Here is a 19,900-nt window from a genome sequence, read left to right as displayed (position 1 = left end):
TGTCTCTGTGTCACCTTTTGGTAATTCTCATACTATTTCAAACTTCATTATTATTATTATTATATCTGTTATGGTGATCTGTGATCAGTGATCTTTGATATTATTATTATAATTATTTTGGGACACTATGAACCATGCCTATATAAGACAGTGAACTTAGTTGATAAACGTTGGTGTGTTCTGACTGCTGCACCAACTGGCCATTCTCTCTGCCTCTCCTTTGGCCTCCCTATTCCCTGTGACAAAACAATATTGAAATTAGGCCAAGTAGGCTGGGAGGGGTGGCTCACGCCTATAATCCTAGCACTCTGGGAGGCTGAGGTGGGTGGATTGTTTGAGCTCAGGAGTTCGAGGCCAGCCTGAGCAAGAGCAAGACCCCATCTCTACTAAAAATAGAAAGAAATTAGCCAGACAACTAAAAATATATATAGAAAAAATTAGCCAGGCATGGTGGATAGCGCCTGTAGTCCCAGCTACTAGGGAGGCTGAGGCAGGAGGATCACTTGAGCCCAAGAGTTTGAGGTTGCTGTGACCTAGGCTGAGGCCATGGCATTCTAGCCTGGGCAACAGAGTGAGACTCTGTCTAAAAATAAAATAAAATAAAATAAAAAAGAAATTGGGCCAAGTAATAACCCTACAATGGCTTCTAAGCATCCAAGTGAAAGGAAGACTCCTATTTCTCTCACTTTAAATCAAAAGCTGGAAATGATTAAGCTTTGTGAGGAACGCATGTCAAAAAGCAAGACAGATCAAAAATTAGGTAGGCCTCTTTGCCAAACAATTAGCCAAGTCATGAATGCAAAGGAAAAATGTTCTTTCTTTTCTTTTTTTTTTTTCAAGGCAGGGTTTTGCTTGGTTGCCCAGGTTGGAGTGCAGTGGCACAATCATTGCTCACTGCAGTCTCTAACTCAAGCAATTTCCCTGCATCAGCCTCCCTAGTAGCTAAGACTTCAGGTGTGCATCACCATGATTGGCTAATTTTTCTATTTTTTTTTTTTTTAGAAGTAGGGTCTCACTATTGCCCAGGCTGGTCTCAAATTCCTGGGCTCAAGTGATCCTCCAATGTTCTGGGAATACAGGTGTGAGCCACCATCCCTGGCCAAGGAAAAGGTCTTGAAGGAATTAAAAGTACTACTCCAGGCCGGGCACAGTGGCTCACGCCTGTAATCCTAGCACTCTAGGAGGTCGAGGTGGGTGGATTGCTCAAGGTCAGGAGTTTGAGACCAGCCTGAGCAAGAGCTAATTGACCAACTAAAAATATATGGAAAAAATTAGCCAAGCATGGTGGCACATGCCTGTAGTGTCAGCTACTTGGGAGGCTGAGGCAGAAGGATCACTTAAGTCAAGGAGTTTGAGGTTGCTGTGAGCTAGGCTGACGCCACGGCACTCTAGCCCAGGCAACAAAGTGAGACTCTGTCTCAAAAAAAAAAAAAAAAAAAAAAAAAAAAAAAAAAAAAATATATATATATATATATATATATATATATACTACTCCAATGAACACACACATTATAAGAAAGCAAAAGCAAAAGAGCCTTATTTGGAGGAAGATTTAGTGGTATGGGCTGGTCCAAGTGCAGGCTGTTTACAACGAATTGATCACAACAAGTTACAGATACCTTTGTTCCTTCTCCACTCCCACTGCTTCACTTGACTAGCCTAAACAAACAAAGAAAGAACACAAGATTTAGTGGTCTGAATAGAAGATCAAACCAATCACAACACTCCCTTAAGACAAACCCTAATTCACAGCAAGGCCTTAACTCTCTTCAGTTCTAGGAAGGCTGAGAAAAGTGAGGAAGCTGCAGAAGATAAAGTATGTAGCTAGCAGAAGTTGGTTGATGAGGTTTAAGAAAAGAAGCCATCTCCATAACATAAAAGTGTAAAGTCAAGCAGCAGGTGCTGATGTAGAAGCTGCAGCAAGTTATCTAGAAGATCTAGCTGAGATTATTGATGAAAGTGGCTGCATTAAACAACAGATTTTCAAGGTAGACAAAACAGCCTTCTATTGGCAGAAGATGTCATTTAGGACTTTCATAGAGAGAAGTCAGTGTTTTGGCTTCAAAGCTTCAAAGGACAGGCTGACTCTTTTTAGGGGTGAATGTAATTGGTGACTTTTTTTTCCCTCCCAAACACCAAGTTTGGAGCTGGTGACTCTAAGTTGAGGCCAATGCCCATGTACCATTCCCTGAATCCTAAGGCCCTTAAGAATTAGGCTAAATCTACTCTGCCTGTGCTCTAGAAAGGGAACAACAAAGCCTGGATGACAGCACATCTGTTTATAGCATGGTTTACTGAATTTTTTTTTGACACCGTCTCACTCTGTCACCCAGGCTAGAGTGCAGTGGCACAATCTAGTTCACTGTAACCTAGAACTCCTGGGCTCAAGTGATCCTCCTGCCTCAGCCTCTTGAGTAGCTGGGTCTACAGGCACTCGTGACCATACCTGGCTAATTTTTTCTATTTTTGGTAGAGATGGGGGGTCTCACTTTTGCTCAGGCTGGTCTCGAACTCTTGAGCTCAAGTGATCCTCCTGCCTCAGCGTCTCAGAGTGCTAGATTATAGGTGTTAGAAACCATGCCTGCGGTGGCTCACGCCTGTAATCCTAGCACTCTGGGAGGCCGAGGCAGGAGGCCTTGAGCCCAGGAGTTTGAGGTTGTTGTGAGCTAGGCTGACGCCACAGCACAATAGCCTAGGCAAGAGAGTGAGACTTTGTCTCAAAACAAAAGAAACCATGCCTGGCTGGTTTACTGAATATTTTAAGCCCACTATTGAAACCTACTGCTCAAAAATAAATATTCTTTTCAAAATACCACTCATTGATAATGCACCTGGTCACCCAAGAGCTTTGATGGAGATGTGCAAGGAGATTAATTTTGTTCTCACCTAGGGATTTATCTTTTTCTGTAAGAAAGAAATAAAATCTCCTTACCTTTCAAAAAAAATGTTGTTCTCATGCCTGCTAATACAACATCTATTCTGTAGCCCGTAGATCAAGGAGTAATTTTGACTTTCAAGTCTTATTTTTTAAAAAAATACATTTTGTAGAGCTATAGCTGCCATAGATAATGATTTCTTTGATGGATCTGGGAAAAGAAAATTGAAAATCTTCTGGAAAGGATTCACACCATTCTAGATGCCATTAAGAACATTTGTGATTCATGAGAGGAGGTCAAAATATCAACACTAACCAGGAGTTTGGAAGACATTCATTCCAACCCTCATGGATGACTTGAGGGGTTCAAGACTTCAGGGGAGGAAGTAACTGCAGATGTGGTGGAAATACCAAGGGAACTAGAATTAGAAGTGGAGCCTGGAGATGTGACTGAATTGCAGCAATCTCATGATAAAACCTGAACAGAGGAGCATTTGCTTCTTATGGATGAGCATAGAAAGAGGTTTCTTTTTTTTTTTTTTTTTTTTTTTTTTTGAGACAGAGTCTCACTTTGTTGCCCAGGCTAGAGTGAGTGCCGTGGCGTCAGCCTAGCTCACAGCAACTTCAAACTCCTGGGCTCGAGTGATCCTTCTGCCTCAGCCTCCCGGGTAGCTGGGACTACAGGCATGCGCCACTATGCCCGGCTAATTTTTTTTTTTTTTATATATATATCAGTTGGCCAATTAATTTCTTTCTGTTTATAGTAGAGACGGGGTCTCGCTCTTGCTCAGGCTGGTTTTGAACTCCTGACCTCGAGCAATCCGCCCGCCTCGGCCTCCCAAGAGCTAGGATTACAGGCGTGAGCCACAGCGCCCGGCCAGAAAGAGGTTTCTTGAGATGGAATCTACTTCTGGTGAGGATGCTATGAACATTGTTGAAATGACAACAAAAGATTTAGAACATGACATAAACTTAGTTGATAAAGCAGCGGGCAGGATTTGAGAAGACTGACTCCAATTTTGAAAGAAATGCTATCAAACAGCATTACATGCTACAGAGAAATCCTTTGTGAAAGGAAGAGTCAATTGATGCAGCAAGCTATATTGTTGTCTTATTTTAAGAAATTGCTACAACCACCCCCCCTTTCAGCAGCCACCACCTGATTAGTCAGCAGCCATCAACATCAAGGCAAGACCCTCCACCCTTCACAGACATTGTGTTTGCAAAGATTATGACTCCCTGAAAGCTCACATGATTGTTTGCATCTTTTAGCAATGAAGTATTTTTTAATTAAGGTACATACATTGCTTTTTCAGACATAATGTTATTGCACACTTAATAGACTACAGTATAGTGTAAACATAACTTTAATATGCACCGGGAAACCAAAAAATTTGTGTGACTCACTTATTGTGACATTGGATTTATTGCAGTGGTCTGGAACTGAGCCCTCAATATCTCCAAGGTATGCCTGTAAATGACCATAGAAACCTAGACTCATTAGATTAAAATAAATATCCCATTAGGGCAAAAAGTAAGTACTGTAATCTGATTGCCTAATCCCAGAATGTAAATGGATATGGAAATAGTGCTGTTATCTTTGTCCTTTATTCCTCTCTGGAAAGGTAAACAAAGTCAGGGTATGTGGGAAACAATTACTCTCTGGGGACAGGTGGACCTTTAGGCAATATCTATAGTACAATAGTGGGGAGGGGAATTGAGAGGAGATTTCAATTAAAATAATTTAGAAAACAATGTCCTCAAACCTTTAGGGTTGAAAGAATATGGACGAATTATATCATCAGAATAGGGACAGTGTGGGTTTCAGGTAGGCATTAGGATCTTAAGAGGTGAGACTTTCTTTTTTTTTTCATAAATGTTATGTTCAACTTTTTAAAAAGTTTTTTATTAAGAAATTTTGCTCTCTCTCTCTCTCTCTCTCTCTCACTCTCTCTCTCACTCTCTCTCTCTCACTCTCTCCAAAAAAAAAAAAATAAAAAAAAAAAATAAAAAAAAAAAGAAATTTTAATTGACACATAATAATTTTACATATTTATGGGGTACATAGTGATCCTTTTTTTCTATTTTTTTCCTTTTTTTAAAAATAATTTTCAAATTAAAAAAAAAAAAGGGTCTCACTGTACTCAGGCTGGTGTTGAACCCCTGAGCTGCACCTATCCTCCCACCTCAGCCTCCCAGAAAGCTAGGATTACAGGCGTTGAGCCACCGTGCCGGCCACATAGTGATCTTTTGATACATATAATGTATAGTGATCAGATCAGGGTAATAGCATATCTATCATCTCTAACATTTATCATTGAGAACATTCAGTATTCTCCTTTTAGCTATTTGAAACTGTATAATATATTATTCTTAACTGTAGTCATCCTGCAGTGGTATAGAAAACTAGAATTTTACAATAAAACTAAATGTGTACACACACACACACACACAAAGAAAACTAGAATTTGTTCCTTCTATCTAGCTGTCATTTTATTTTATTATTTTATTTTATTTTATTTTATTTTTGAGACAGAGTCTCACTCTGTTGCCCCGACTAGAGTGCCATGGCATCAGCCTAGCTCACAGTAACCCCAAACTCCTGGGTTCAAGTGATCCTCCTGTCTCAGCCTCCTGAGTAGCTGGGACTACAGGCATGCGCCACCATACCCGGCTAATATTTTTAGTTGTCCAGCTAATTTCTTTCTATTTTTTAGTAGAGATAGGGTCTCACTCTTGCTCAGGCTGGTCTCGAACTCCTGAGCTCAAACAATCCTCCCGCTGCGGCCTCCCAGAGTGCTAGGATTACAGGCATGAGCCACCACGCCCGGCCTAGCTGTCATTTTATATCCTTTAAAAAATCTCTCCCTATCCCTCCCTTTCCCCTACCCTTCCCAGCCTCTAATATCCTCTCTTTTACTTTCTGCTACTATGAGATCCACTTTTTTTTTGGCTTGCACACGAGTGAGAACATGTCGTGTTTAACTTTCTGTTCCTAGCTTATTTCACTTAACATAATATCCTGCAGTTCTATGCATGTTGTCAATGACAGTGTTTCATGGCTGAATAGTATCCCATTGTGTATTTATACCACATTTTCTTTTTTTCTTTTCTTTTTTTTTTGAGACAGAGTCTCACTCTTGGCCAGGCTAGAGTGCCGTGACATCAGCCTAGCTCACAGCAACCTCAAACTCCTGGGCTCAAGCAATCCTCCTACCTCAGCCTCCCGAGTAGCTGGGCCTACAGGCATGTGCCACCATGCCCGGCTAATTTTTTCTATATATTTTCAGTTGTCCAGCTAATTTCTTTCTATTTATTTAGTAGAGATGGGGGTCTCACTCTTGCTCAGGCTGGTCTGGAACTCCTGAGCTCAAATGATCCTCCCACCTCAGCCTCCCAGAGTGCTAGGATTACAGCCACTGTGCTCGGCCTACCACATTTTCTTTATCCATTAATTTGTTGTTGGACACCTAGGTTCATTGCATATCTTGGCTGTGGTGAATAGTGCTGCAATAAACATGGGGGTGCAAATATTGCTTTGACATACTGATTTCCTTTCCTGTGAATAAATGCTCAGTAGTGAGATTGCTAGATCCTATGGTAGTTTTATTTGTAGGGTCTTTTTTTTTCCTTTCTAAGACAGGTTCTTGCGTTGTCACCTGGGCTAGAGTGCAGTGGCATCATCGTAGCTCACAGGAACCTCAAACTCCTGGACTCAAGCAATCCTCCTGCCTTGGCTTCCTTAGTAGCTGTGACTACAGGCACATGCCACCACACCTGGCTATTTAAATTGTTTTTCTGTAGAGATAGGATCTTGCTATGGTTCTCAGGCTGGTCTTAAACTCCTGGCCTCAAGCAATCCTCCAACCTCCCAAAGTGCTAGGATTACAGGCATGAGCTATTGTGCCTGGCCTCTATCTGTAGTTTTTTTGAGGAACCTCCATACTGTCCTCCATAGTGGATGTACTAGTTTACATTCCCACCAACAGTGCCTAAGAGTTCCCTTTTCTCTGCATCCTCATCAGCATTTGTTATTTTTTGTCTTTTTGATAATAGCAGTCCTAACTGGGGTAAAGTGATACCTCGTTGTGGAGTTTTTTTTGTTTTTGTTTGTTTTCTTACAGACTCACTTCATGGCACCTCGTTGTCGTTTTGATTTTCATTTCCCTGATGATTAATGATGTTGAACATTTTTTCATATATTTTTTGGCCATTTTTGTGTCTTCTTTTGAGAAATGTCTGTTTAGATCATTTACCCATTTATTTAATCAGATTTGTTTGTTTCTTTGCCAACGAATGTTTGAGTTCCTTGTATGTTCTGGATATTAATCCCCTGTTGGATGAATAGTTTGCAAATATTTTCTCTGATTCTGTAGGTTGTCTTTTCACTCTGTTGATAATTGTTTCCTTTGCTGTGCAGAAGCTTTTTACAAATGATGTAATCCCATTTGTCTATTTTTGCTTTTGTTGCCTGTGTTTTGAGGTCTTATTCATAAAATCGTTTCCCATATCAATATCCTGAGGTGTTCCCCCTATGTTTTCCTCTAGTAGTTTTGGGTCTTACATTTATGTCTCTGATCCATTTTGACTTGATTTTTATATAAGGTGAGAAGTGGGAGTGTAGTTTCTTTTCTTTTTTTTTTTTTTTTTTTTTTTGAGACAGAGTCTCACTTTGTTGCCCAGGCTAGAGTGAGTGCTGTGGCGTTAGCCTAGCTCACAGTAACCTCAAACTCCTGGGCTCAAGTGATCCTACTGCCTCAGCCTCCCGAGTAGCTGGGACTATAGGCATGCACCACCATGCCCGGCTAATTTTTTCTATATATATTAGTTGGCCAATTAATTTCTTTCTATTTATAGTAGAGACGGAGTCTTTTCTTGTTTAGGTTGGTCTCGAACTCCTGACCTTGAGCAATCCGCCCGCCTCGGCCTCCCAGAGTGCTAGGATTACAGGCGTGAGCCACCGCGCCTGGCCTGTAGTTTCATTTTTCTGCATATGGATATTCAGTTTTCCCAGAACCATTCATTAAAGAGACTGTCCTTTCCTCAATGTATGTTCTTGGTGCCTTTGTCAAGAATCAGTTGGCTGTAGATACGTGGCTTAATTTCAGGGTTCTCTATTCTGTTCCGTTGGTCTATGTCTCTGTTTTTATGCCAATCTATGCTGTTTTGGTTACTACAGATTTGTAGTATATTTTGAAGTCTGTGTTGCCTCCAGCTTTGTTCTTTTTGCTCACGGTTGCCTTGGTTATTTGGGGTCTTTTGTGATTCTATTTAAATTTTTAGGATTTTTTTCTATTTATGTGAAGAATGTCATTGGTATTTTGATAAGGATTGCATTGAATGTGTAGATTGCTTTATTTTTATTTATTTATTTTTTGGAGACAGAGTCTCACTCTATTGCCTGGGCTAAGACAGCCTAGCTCACAGCAACCTCAAACTCCTGGGCTTAAGCAATCCTTCTGCCTCAGCCTCCCTAGTAGCTGGGACTACAGGCATGTGCCACCATGCCCGGCTAACTTTTTCTATATATTTTTAGTTGTCCAGATAATTTCTTTCTATTTTTAGTAGAGATAGGGGAGGGCATCTCACTCTTGCTCAGGCTGGTCTCAAACTCTTGACCTCTAGAGATCCTCCCCGGTGCCCCTTAGGTCTCCCAGAGTGCTAGGTTTACAGCTGTGAGCCACCATGCCTGGCATGTAAATTGCTTTAAGTTGTAAAAGATAAGGTTTTAAAAAGTGTAGCTAAAGCCAGGTGAGGTGGCATGCACCTGTGGTCCTAGCTATTTGGGAGACTGAAGCAAGAGGATAGCTTAAGGCTAGGAATTTGAGGCTGTTGTGCATTATGATTGCACACGTGAATAGCCACTATACTCCAGCCTGGGCAACATAGCGAGACCCTATCTCTAAAACAAACAAACAAAAAAAAAAAAACAAAAACCTGGGCAGTTTGTGAAAATCATGGTGGGTTCTATAAATTTGATATACTGTAATTCAAAAACTGTGCTGAGCTCCTCTATGCCAGACCCTCTCGAGGGTGGGCATAGAGAATTTTACAATAAGCTATCCTTTCCTTTGAACAGATAAGACAAGTATTAATACTTACCGAAATAAGGTTACTAAGGGGGTGTGGGAAATGCAATCAAATTGAGAGGATCTGGGAAGAGTCTTACAGGAAATGGCTGAGGGAAGACCAAGGATCACAACCCGAGCATAGTTGCAAAGGCAAGGGCAAGTGAATGTATGTATGGGGTGAGATGGGATGAGGGTGTGTTAAGAGCTCAGGGAAGAGAGAGAGAGAGAGAGAGAGAGAGAGAGACCAACTGTGATGGTCAGTTTTAGGTGTTAGGTGTTAACTTGACTATGCTCTGGTCCCAGTATAGAATTAAACCCTGGTCTAGGTGTTGCTGTGAAGATACTTTGTAGAAGTGATTAATGTTCATAATGGGTTGACTTTAAGTCAAGGAGAGGTCCTTAGACTTTTTAAACAGGGGGCCAGTTCACTGTCCCTCAGACCGTTGGAGGGTCATTGGAGAGTGCGGCGCACATTCCACACATGCGCACTGTGGGCCTGGGACGAATTGGCTGCTAAGCAGGACAGGCAGTGGCAGCAAAAACACCCGGCGGGCCAGATAAATGTCCTTGGCAGGCCGCTAGTGGCCCGCGTGCCATAGTTTGAGGACGCCTGTCCTAGATCATCTGGGTGGGCCTGATTCAATCAGCTGAAAGGCCTTAAAGAGCAGAACTGAGGCTTCCCCGAGGAAAAAGGAATTCCACCTGTGGATGGCAGCTTCAACTCATGTACAGAATCCCAGCCTGCCTTTCCTTTTTTTTTTTTTTTCCAGACAGGGTCTCACTGTGTTCCCCAGGCTAGAGTGGCATGATCATAGCTTACTGCAACCTCAAACTTCTGGACTCACACAATCCTCCTGCCTCAGCCTCCCGAGTAGCTGGTACTATAGACACACGCCACCACACTCAGCTAATTTTTAATTTTTTGTAGAGATGGGGGTCTTGCTCTTGCTCAGGCTGGTCTCGAACTCCTGGCCTCAAGTGATTCTCCTGCCTCGGCCTCCCAGAGTGCTGGGATCACAGGTGTGAGCCACTGTCCCCAGCCAAGCCTGCCCTTCCTAATGCCTGCCTCATGGATTTCAGACTAGCTTAGTCAGCCCCACAATGATGTAAGCCAATTCCTTACAACAAATCCCTTAATATGTATCTCCTACTGGTTTTGTTTCTCTAGTTTACCTTGACTGATACAAAAACAGATTGTGGAGAACTTTGAATGCCAGTTTGAGGGTGCTGAGTGTAAGGGCTGGAGTCCTGATGAAGGGAGCTCTGATCCATGACCTGGAGAGAAAGGTAAGGGAAGAGCACTGATTTTTCATAGAAAATGCTGAGGGATGCCTTCTTGCCCATATTTCATATTTCCAACTAGCTCCAAAGCATAGGGCCTCTGGGAGAATTATGTAAACACTCTCCTCATCGGAAGGGCTCCTTCCCTCCTCCCACCTTGTGGGGTGTTTCTGCCTGTCTGGTTTTACTTCCCTCTGAGATCCCAGGCATGTTAGGAGAGTCTAAATCCACCCATTTGTTCAATCAGTCATTTCTTCTGCAGGCATTTCTTGGGCAGCAACTATGGACAAAGTACTGTAAAAATTTGCTCAGTCTCTGGGCTGGGTGTGGTGGCTCATGCCTGTAATCCTATTACTCTGGGAGGCTGAGGTGGGAGGATCATTTGAGCTCAGGAGTTCTAGACCAGTCTGAGCAAGAGCGAGACGCTGTCTCTAGTAAAAAGAGAAAGAAATTAGCTGGACAACTAAAAATATATAGAAAAAATTAGCCGGGCACGGTGACACATGCCTGTAGTCCCAGCTACTCAGGAGGCTGAGGCAGGAGAATTGCTTGAGCCCAGGAGTTTGAGGTTGCTGTGAGCTAGGCTGACGCCACAGCACTCTAGCCTGGGCAACAGAGTGAGACTCTGTCTCAAAAAAAAAAAAAAAAAAAAATGCTCAGCCTCTGGATTACAGAAATCAATAAAATATGGCTCTTATCTTCAAGAAACTTTACAAACAGACTTGTAGATGACTAACTTTAATAGCGGACAGAGAGAAAGAAGTCCCCTCTTCTGCTCCCTACAGGACTAGAAGGAAATAGTTGCAGCAAAATCTTCCTTTTCTGGGCCTGCCATTTTGATCCCAGTGCGCTGGGCTTCTTCCAGCTTCAGGTTTGACTAGCCGGGCTTCCTTGTCATCTTTCAGCAACCTTTCCCACTCCTTCTGGGCAGCATTTCTTTCAGAATATTTTCTCTTTTCTATCTCCTGTCTGTGTCTGTTCCAATTTTTCCCTCTTGAAGCTAGTGTGACCTGCCCTCATTGTTCATACTCCCGCCTTGGCCTTCTCAGCCAACTCACAATTCAATGCCAAAGTGATGGCAGGTGGGTGTTTCACTTTTGTAAGCACACCAGAGAGCTTTCAAAAGCCACTACGAAGCCCGTCACATCTGTAGAAACTGCCTGACCTGCTGCAGCCCACACTGAACTCACCAGCTCTCAGGAGTCGGCCCTTCCACTGGGCCCTGGGCTGCCAATCTCATGTTCTCTGTGTGTGTCTTCAGCAAGAACGCAAGCTGTCTGGAGGCAGAGGCCATATAGCTCCTGCAGTCTCACCTAGATCAGCCTTAGTTAGAGTGGATGCATTTTATTTTAGCTTCCTTGCTTGCTTGCTTCCTTCTTTTTTTTTTTTTTTTTTTTTTGAGACAGAGTCTCACTCTGTTGCTCAGGCTAGAGTGCCGCGGCATCAGCCTAGCTCACAGCAACCTCAAACTCCTGGGCTCAAGCAATCCTGCCTCAGCCTCCCAAGTAGCTGGGACTACAGGCATGTGCCACCATGCCCGGCTAATTTTTTCTATATATATTAGTTGGCTAATTAGTTTCTTTCTATTTTTAGTAGAGATGGGGTCTCAATCTTGCTCAGGCTGGTTATGAACTCCTGACCTTGGGCGATCCTCCCACCTCAGCCTCCCAGAGTGCTAGGATTACAGGCATGAGCCATTGCACCTGGCCGCTCTGTTTCTTTCCCTCCCTCCCAGGCTGGAGTGCAGTGGTGTCCTCATAGCTCACTGCAGCCTCAAACTCCTGGGTTCAAGTGATCCTCCCCTCTCAGCCTCTCGAGTACCTGTGACTACAGGCAAGCGCCATCATGCCTGGTTAATATTTTTTTCTTGTAGAGACAAGGTGTGGACACATTTTAAACACTTAATGATTTCGATTGAAAAGCTGGATTGACATCAAAGATATATTAGGAGGTGACTATTAAGGGCTTTTCAAAAGGATTCAACATTGGAGCCCTTTGAAAGAGCAAAGGACTTATATATAAATCATGGTTTTATTAACAAAAGTCTGTCTTAAAATGAATCCTGTTCTGGAAGATTTATCTCATAAAACAAAGTTTGCTTGTTTTATCTTAGGTAGGATTTGGCTGAAATCTTTAGATGTGTTTCACTCTTCTAGAGTTCCCGTTTGTAGGTTTGTTGTGAATGTAGGTGTTATTGTACAAGGTCAGTGTCATAGGGAGCTAGAATCATGTAGGGATTTAAAATATGCCAGGTTTCAATCCTTGTTGACAGAAGGTGATTAGATGAAAACAGCAGGGCCAAGTGGGCTTTGTAGTTTGTTCTGGTGTTTAACTTTTATGAATTGGGGAGTTCTCCCAGTTTAATTACTGACCTGGGGACTGTTGGGTGATGCTAGAAGTACTTCCCTTTGCTTAAACATGCTTCGGTGAACGAATGTAGAGAAAAATATTTTTTTTAAAAAACGAATAGACCCTCTAGTTCAACCCATTCATTTTATATAGCAAGAAATTGACAGCCAGAGAGGGGAAGTGAATGCTCAAGGTCACACAGCTAGTTCTTGGAAGAACTGCTAACAGAATCAAAGTCTTCTGGCTCCTGGTGTAGGGCTCTTGCGTGCAGCTCCGTTACAGAGCCAAGCTAGCGTGGGCTGAGGGCTGCAGGAACTGCAAATCAAATCAAAGTCTCTTTCATTGTTCAGCAGGGGAAAATCTGTCCAGTTTCCACTTGGTTCTCTGAGGCTTTTCGGATCCCCGGAGGCCTTGTACATTCCCACTGTGCCAGGTTAGGAAAGGGGCCGGAGTGCTTGTCCTTGCGATCTGGCTTTACTACCAATTCCTCTGTCCTTGGTGGCCAAGGCCATGTAGCATTTTTTGGCCTATAAATCAAACTAGGATGCGGGAATTGCATTCACTTCCAAGAAACTGCAAAAACAGCTTGCCCATACTGCAGATTTATTCTCAAATTTATATGCAAGAGGGAGGGGCAGATGGGATCTTTAGTTTGCAAGGGGGCAGGCTGAGGGATTGAGTGATTAGGGTTCTAGAGAAGGCAAAGAGAACAGATGTTACCTCAGTGGCTTGGGCACTCCCCACTGTCATCATCCCATAACTGAGAGGAGAAATTTCTGACAGCCACATTACCAAGGTCACACAGCATGTGTATCAATTAAAAGATCAGATTCATTGCAGCCCGCATGGGCTATGAGTGTATCTGCCTTTGTAGGAAGCTCTTAGGCCCAGCAACAGAGTGCTTTATTCAGTTCATGAGATGGCTCCAGACCTAACATATACCCATGACACCAGTTTTTGCTTGGGGAGAGGAAGAGGAGGAGGAGGTCATTTTGAGGGGAGGTGATATGGTTTGGATGTTTGGACTCTCCAAATCTCATGTTGAAATTTGAACCCCAGTGTTGGACGTGGGCCTAATGGGAGTTGTTTGGATCATGGGGCTGGGGCCCTCATAAACAGTTTGGTGTCCTCCTGCTGTAATGAGTGAGTTCTTGCTCTATTACCGTGTTTCCCCCAAAATAAGACCTACCCATGAAATAAACCCTACCAGAATTTCTAAGCATTTGCACAATAGAAGCCCTACCCCGAAAATAAGACCTAGTGATGGGTGTGGCTATGCAGCGCATCTGCACAACCCATGCATTTCGTCCAGCAGCCCTTTTCATCTGCCCTATGAAAGCTCTATTGCTCGACATGAGAGATTGGGGCCAATGGTTCTAAAAGAAATATAGTCACAAGAAATTCAGGATGGAATTCGGGGTTTGGAGAGTTATGATGATGTTCCAGAAGAAGACGACTGAACTATATTTGAATAAATGTAGATTGTTGTACCGTCCTTAAAAAGAATAATACATCCCCTGAAAATAAGCCCTAGGGTGTCTTCTAGAGGAAAAATAAATATAAGGCCCTGTCTTATTTTTGGGGAAATATGGTAGTTCTCAAGAGAGCTGGTTGTTTAAAAGAGGCTGGCACTCTTCCTCTCTCTCTTGCTCCCTCTGTCACCATGTGACAAGCCTGCTCCCCCTTCACCTTCCAACTTGATTGGAAGCTTCCTGAAGCCCTCACCGGAAGCAAGGGAGGGCACCACGTTCCTTGCACGGTCTGTAGAACCGTGAGCCAGATAAGCCTCTTTACTTTATAAATTACCCAGTCTCAGGTATTTCCTTTATAACAATGTGAAGTGGACTAACAGAGGAACCAGGCCTAGAGAGTTGTCACTGTGTAGGGCATTTAGAACCCAGAGGAACACACGATGATCCAGGATGCCCTAGAAGATAGGAGTGGGGGGAGGGCAATAAGGGGATGGGAATCAAAATCAATTTTACCTTCTAGGCAATTTTGCCATGATCCTGGGAACTGAGCTGCCCTCTGTGCCATGGGTCTTTGAGAATTGTTTCTTCTGCTGCCTTCAGCATGTTGCCACCGGTTGGCAACTGCTAGGGTGGGAGAGGGAGGCATGGGAACTGACCACTGGGCATAGTCGATAAACTATCTACAATATCTATAGCTGCTGCTGGGAAGCTGGCTAAGAATTTGGAGTTTAAAACCCTGTCCCCAGCAATCCCCCCTTCTGGATATTTACCTAAAGGAGATGAAATCAGCCCCTTGTAAAGATATTTACACTCCCATGCTCATTGCAGCATTGTTAGTAATAGCCAAGATATGGAAACAGCCTAAGTGTCTGTCAATGGAAGAATGGATAAAGGAAATGTGATATACATGGGATGTATACAATGGGATGTCATTCAGCTGTAAAAAAGGAGATCCTGCCACTTGCCACAACATGGATGGACCTGGAGGACATTATGCTAAGTGAAGTAAGCCAGGCACAAAAAGACAAATACTGCATGATCTCACTAACAGAGACAGAAAATAAAACAGTGGTTCCCAGGGGCAGGGTGGAGGGGAGGAAATGGGGAGGTGTAGTTCAAAAGATACAAAGTAGCAGATATGTAGGATGAAGAAATCTGGAGATCTAATGTACAACATGATGACTATGGTTAATAAGAAGTTTGAAAAGTGACTATTCTCAAAAAAAACAAAACAAAAACCCAAAGTGAATCAAAACCATTTCCTATTAGCTAAGCCTAAATGTTGAGGAAAAATAAGAAATTCAAGTCTTTTTAACTAGCTGCTTCTAGCAAGGAGGATGAGGATGCAGGAAGGGTAGGAGGTTGTCAGAGAAACCGGCCAGTGTATTGGCCAAAGGCTAAGAAGAGTCTTGGGCTCAAAAGGCCTCCGGGGAGGAGGTCCTGCATGTCCCTTTTCAGAGGAACTGATGGAAGACGGTTTTGCCTGAGAGCAATAGATCTGTGGAGGAAACAGGCCCCCAAAGCTCTGCTGGCCAAGTTGCTAGTTCTAGGCCCTCGGAGCAAGCTTAATGAGTTTCTGTGGACCAGCTGCCAATGGGGCAGTTCGATTTGCACTTGTTAAGCTTGTACAGCTAGGACTTGGGATTTTTATAGCTGCTTTTCTGGCATCACCTCATTAATTCTCACAGCCACAGAGGGAGGCTGAAGATTCTGTCAGCTTCATTTTAGAGAAGAGGCCCAAAGAGGTGAAATGGCGTGGACCCCATCATGTGGCAAGTCAGCGGCTGGGCAGAAAACTGAGCAGAGCCTCCCTCATTCTGGGGTGAACTGCTCAGCTTAGCCCACATCCTTCCCTGCTTTGCTGGCCCATTGCAGTCATGGAAATCTCTGGCTCACAGGGAACCTGGCTCCTCTCAGTCTGTGCTGGGGTGCAGGGGAGGGGGCAGGGGAGGGAAGAGGAGGGGAGGAGAGAGGAGGGGAGGGGAGGGGAGAGGGGAGGAAGGGAGGGGAGGGGAGCGAGGCTTGGATAATGGTGCCCCATCTCCTCCAGGCGTCCTTTCCTGGCACCATGTCACTCCAGGTCTCTTATCCCTGAAGAAGCACCTGCCCCCGCCACCTATGCCCAGACCCATGGAAATAAGCTGGTCTTAGATGTCCGTTTCTCAGAGCCTATGTCACCAACTAGCTCATCTGATGGGCCCTGAGTGTGTCCAGTGTTTCCATGTACCCTGGGGAACCCAGGCCCTAGGTTGAGGAGCATGAAGGGTCTCATAACAATGGGCAGATGGGAGAGGGTGAGGGGGCCACTTGGGAACTACATGTATATTTTGAGGGTAGCTTTTTATTTTTTTATTTTTTAAGGGCCATGCTGATCTTCTCTGTATGGTTCCAATTTTAGTATATGTGCTGCCAAAAGCAAGCACAAGGGTAGCTTTTTGAACATTAATGCTCTACCCACAAATTTCCATGCACGTATACTGTTGCACTCCTGGCTCCAAGAGGCATGTGGTGCAAGGGTGGAGTGGTGAACAGAGGTCAGCAGGCAGGTGGGCTTGTGATATCCCTCACTTCACACTCCAATGTTACTCACCACCTGTCACCCACAGGCTGTCTGGACCCTGAGCAGCAATGACAGGCCATCTTCTGATGGGTGGCTGTGTCCATGCCTCTGCTTCCAGGGGAAGTGCTTCAAAGGTGGGGCTGGGCAGAGTACTGCAGGTGTGACCTTGGGCTAGTGTCTTAACCTCTCTGGGCTTCAATTTCCTCCTCTAAGAAATGGAGATCATAATAGTACCTCTCTCAAAGGATTGTTGGGAAGATTAAATGAGATCATGTGTGCAAAGCACTTAGCAGAGTGCCAGGCACGTGTGGCAAGTGTTCATATACAGTTTGGGGCCTATTTAAGGGCAAGGATCAATTTTTCTGTGTTGCAGAAGGCTCCCAACATAGGACAGATGCGTATTCCTTTTTGCCAAAGTCTTGAAAGTAAGAATGAGGAATGAACACCCAGAGGGAAGGACATCACGGACAGGTGAGCAGGGAGGGTAAAACTGAGCTCATTCCTAAGTGGCAGGTCCACAACCCATGGCTGAAGGCATCGGCACTGCCACTGGGGCATGTCCCCATGATGCTGGGGCATTGGGCGTGCCACCCCAGGACTTGGTGTGTGGGCATGCATGGGAGGGAGTCACTCAGAATGCTGATGCGAAACAAGTGGCTCTATACCTGTGAGGAGGAAGGCCTTCATCATTTCCTCCTAACAGCGGCTCCCAGCAGGTCAGGACATTGGATCCAAGAGTTCGATTGCAGGACATTTCTCCAGGGCCCAGGACTGACCCCTCAGAGGTCATTTCCTCCCACTCCATGGAGGACCTCCTCCTTGCTCTGCATGAACACCCACAGCCTGGCTTCCGGGCTGCAGGATGGGGAATGGCTTGCAGTTATTACTCTCATCCTACTGGCTGTTTGGGGAATTTGATCCTAGGACATAAATGTATGCCACTTCCCAACGCTGGCAGTTGATCTTCCCCTGCCCTTTTGGCAGCAAAAATTCTGGCTGAGGCAGGTCATTTGAATTCATTGCTGATGAAATTGCCTATTATCCACAGTGCCTTGACAACAGCTTGAAAAAATGTGACTGTGCTAGCACCGCTGGCATTTTGGGCCTATGCCAATAGAGTGAACCCATTTTCCTTTAATTGGCTGAAGCCAGAAAGGCAGGAGTTGGGCTCTGGGGCTCTTGGATGGGGTGGCTGGAGAGCATCAGCTCAGGTTCAGGTGTAGGCTGAGGACGGCGAGGAAGACGCTGGTGGGAATATGGCCTCCCCTGCGCTCCCCCGGCTACTGTGGAGAATGGCCCTGGGTCTGCAGAACGGGAGGCCACCAGCTACCTCAGGAGAGTTGCAGAAGCTTTTGGGGCCAGGTGCGGTGGCTCACGCCTGTAATCCTAGCACTCTGGGAGGCCGAGGCAGGCAGATTGCTCAAGGTCAGGAGTTCAAAACCAGCCTCAAGAGCGAGACCCCGTCTCTACTATAAATAGCAAGAAATTAATTGACCAACTAAAAAATATATATACAAAAAATTAGCCGGGCACAGTGGCGCATGCCTGTAGTCCCAGCTATCTGGGAGGCTGAGGCAGAAGGATCGCTTGAGCCCAGGAATTTGAGGTTGCTGTGAGCTAGGCTGATGCCACGGCACTCACTCTAGCCCAGGCAACAGAGCGAGACTCTGTCTCAAAAATAAATAAATAAATAAAAATAAAAAATAAAAAAAAAAACTTTTGGAAAGTGGTTAGTGAAACCCCAGCTGAGTCCATGGGAAACTGGATGATGGTTCCAAGTCCTTATCTTTTGTTATGAGGATGCCAGGCTGCCTAGCTATGTCCCACTGGACTGCCCTGGATTGACCATTGTCAGAGGAGAGAGGGCCCTTTCCACTTGCACAGAAGTCTGGGAGGGCTTTCTCATGACAATCATCTCATTCAACACTCATTCATTCCATAAATATTTATTTGAAGACCTACTATGTGCCGGGCACTGTGTGAGTGAGCACCCAGGGTACAGAACTGAGTAAGAATGCTTTCTGACCTTAAGGAGCTACCAGTGTCGTTAGCATGGGGACTTAAGGGGCCCAAGGATTTGCACTGTCCAGTTGGGGGTCATTTTGAGGGGTAGCAGGCACTTTACACTGGCATTGACTTTCACTGAATCCCAACTTTGGTGTTGTGGGACAGTAACCCTGGCAGGCAGCACCCAGAAAGGCTCTGCCACCAGTCCTGGAGCTGTCACCTGTGGTTCCCTCCCATGTGCAGAGTGGCACTCTGGTGTTGGGGAACATGCAGAGCGGCCCAGCCTGACTGTGCTGCCTCTGGCTCCTCCTCAGGGCTTTGCTTCCAAACTTCCTTAGCCACGACCTTTTCAGACATGAAAACAGAGTCTGTGATCCATCTTTGGGAGGACGTGACTAATCAGGGTCGCCGTACATGATCGTGTAGTTTGTAGACCCAGCCAAGGAGGCAAGTAGGGCTGGATGGGGCTGAAATTACCAAGCTATGTGCCGACAGGACTATCATCACCCAGAGAGTGGTTTTTTTTTCTCTAATTCATCATGGGCAGGGGGGGCAGGGAGAACCTTTTTCTAATTTGCACAAAGGCACCTCATAGGCTAGTGAAGACCTGTGATTACCAGAAGGAGGAAATAAGAGAGTAGGAGAAACAAAATAATTTCTCACTGTGAACTAAAATAAAATATTAAGGCTCACCCCCCACCGGCTGACTGAATGGACCCCTTCTTGGCCATGGGGATATCCTAAAACTAAATTGACTGACACAAGGAGGGAGGACAGACATGCCTCATCCTGCCTCCCCCCTTCTTGGGGACATCCTTTGTAACCCATTAATAGGCCTAAGGGTATGCAAGACAAACCTGTAGGTCCTCAATTTACACAACAGATCTATGTCCGGTGGCTTCTCTCTCATTAACAGCTCCTTATGTTAAAACATTCCAATCCTTTAGAAAAAGCTGCATGTCTTTAACCAATTCCAACTCAAAGAATCTTCAAACCCACCTATAACCTATAAGCTCCCCCCCCCAGATGGCCCACCTTTTCAGGCCAAACCAATGTATGCCTCCCACATATTGATTTATGATTTTACCTGTAAACCCGTCTCCCTGAAATGTGTAAAACCAAACTGTAACCCAACGACAGTGACAGCGAGTCCACTTGCTCAAGGGTGTGGCTTCTTGGCTTCTTGGCTTCTTGGGTGTGGCTCTGGGTCATGGTCCTCAAATTTGGCTCAGAATCTCTCTAAAATTATTTTACAGAGTTTAGGCTGGGCACAGTGGCTCACGCC

At 44.6% G+C, this 19,900-nt stretch overlaps 1 pseudogene; it reads right to left on the bottom strand.

Annotated features, from left to right (window-relative positions):
- Nucleotides 1–16,370: 16,370 nt before the first annotated feature.
- On the bottom strand, nt 16,371–16,471 carry LOC142866084 (uncharacterized; annotated as a pseudogene).
- Nucleotides 16,472–19,900: the final 3,429 nt, after the last annotated feature.

This window comes from Microcebus murinus, chromosome X (genome assembly GCF_040939455.1).
Source record: "Microcebus murinus isolate Inina chromosome X, M.murinus_Inina_mat1.0, whole genome shotgun sequence".
NCBI lineage: Eukaryota > Metazoa > Chordata > Mammalia > Primates > Cheirogaleidae > Microcebus > Microcebus murinus.
This window is presented reverse-complemented; position numbering and strand designations above follow the sequence as displayed.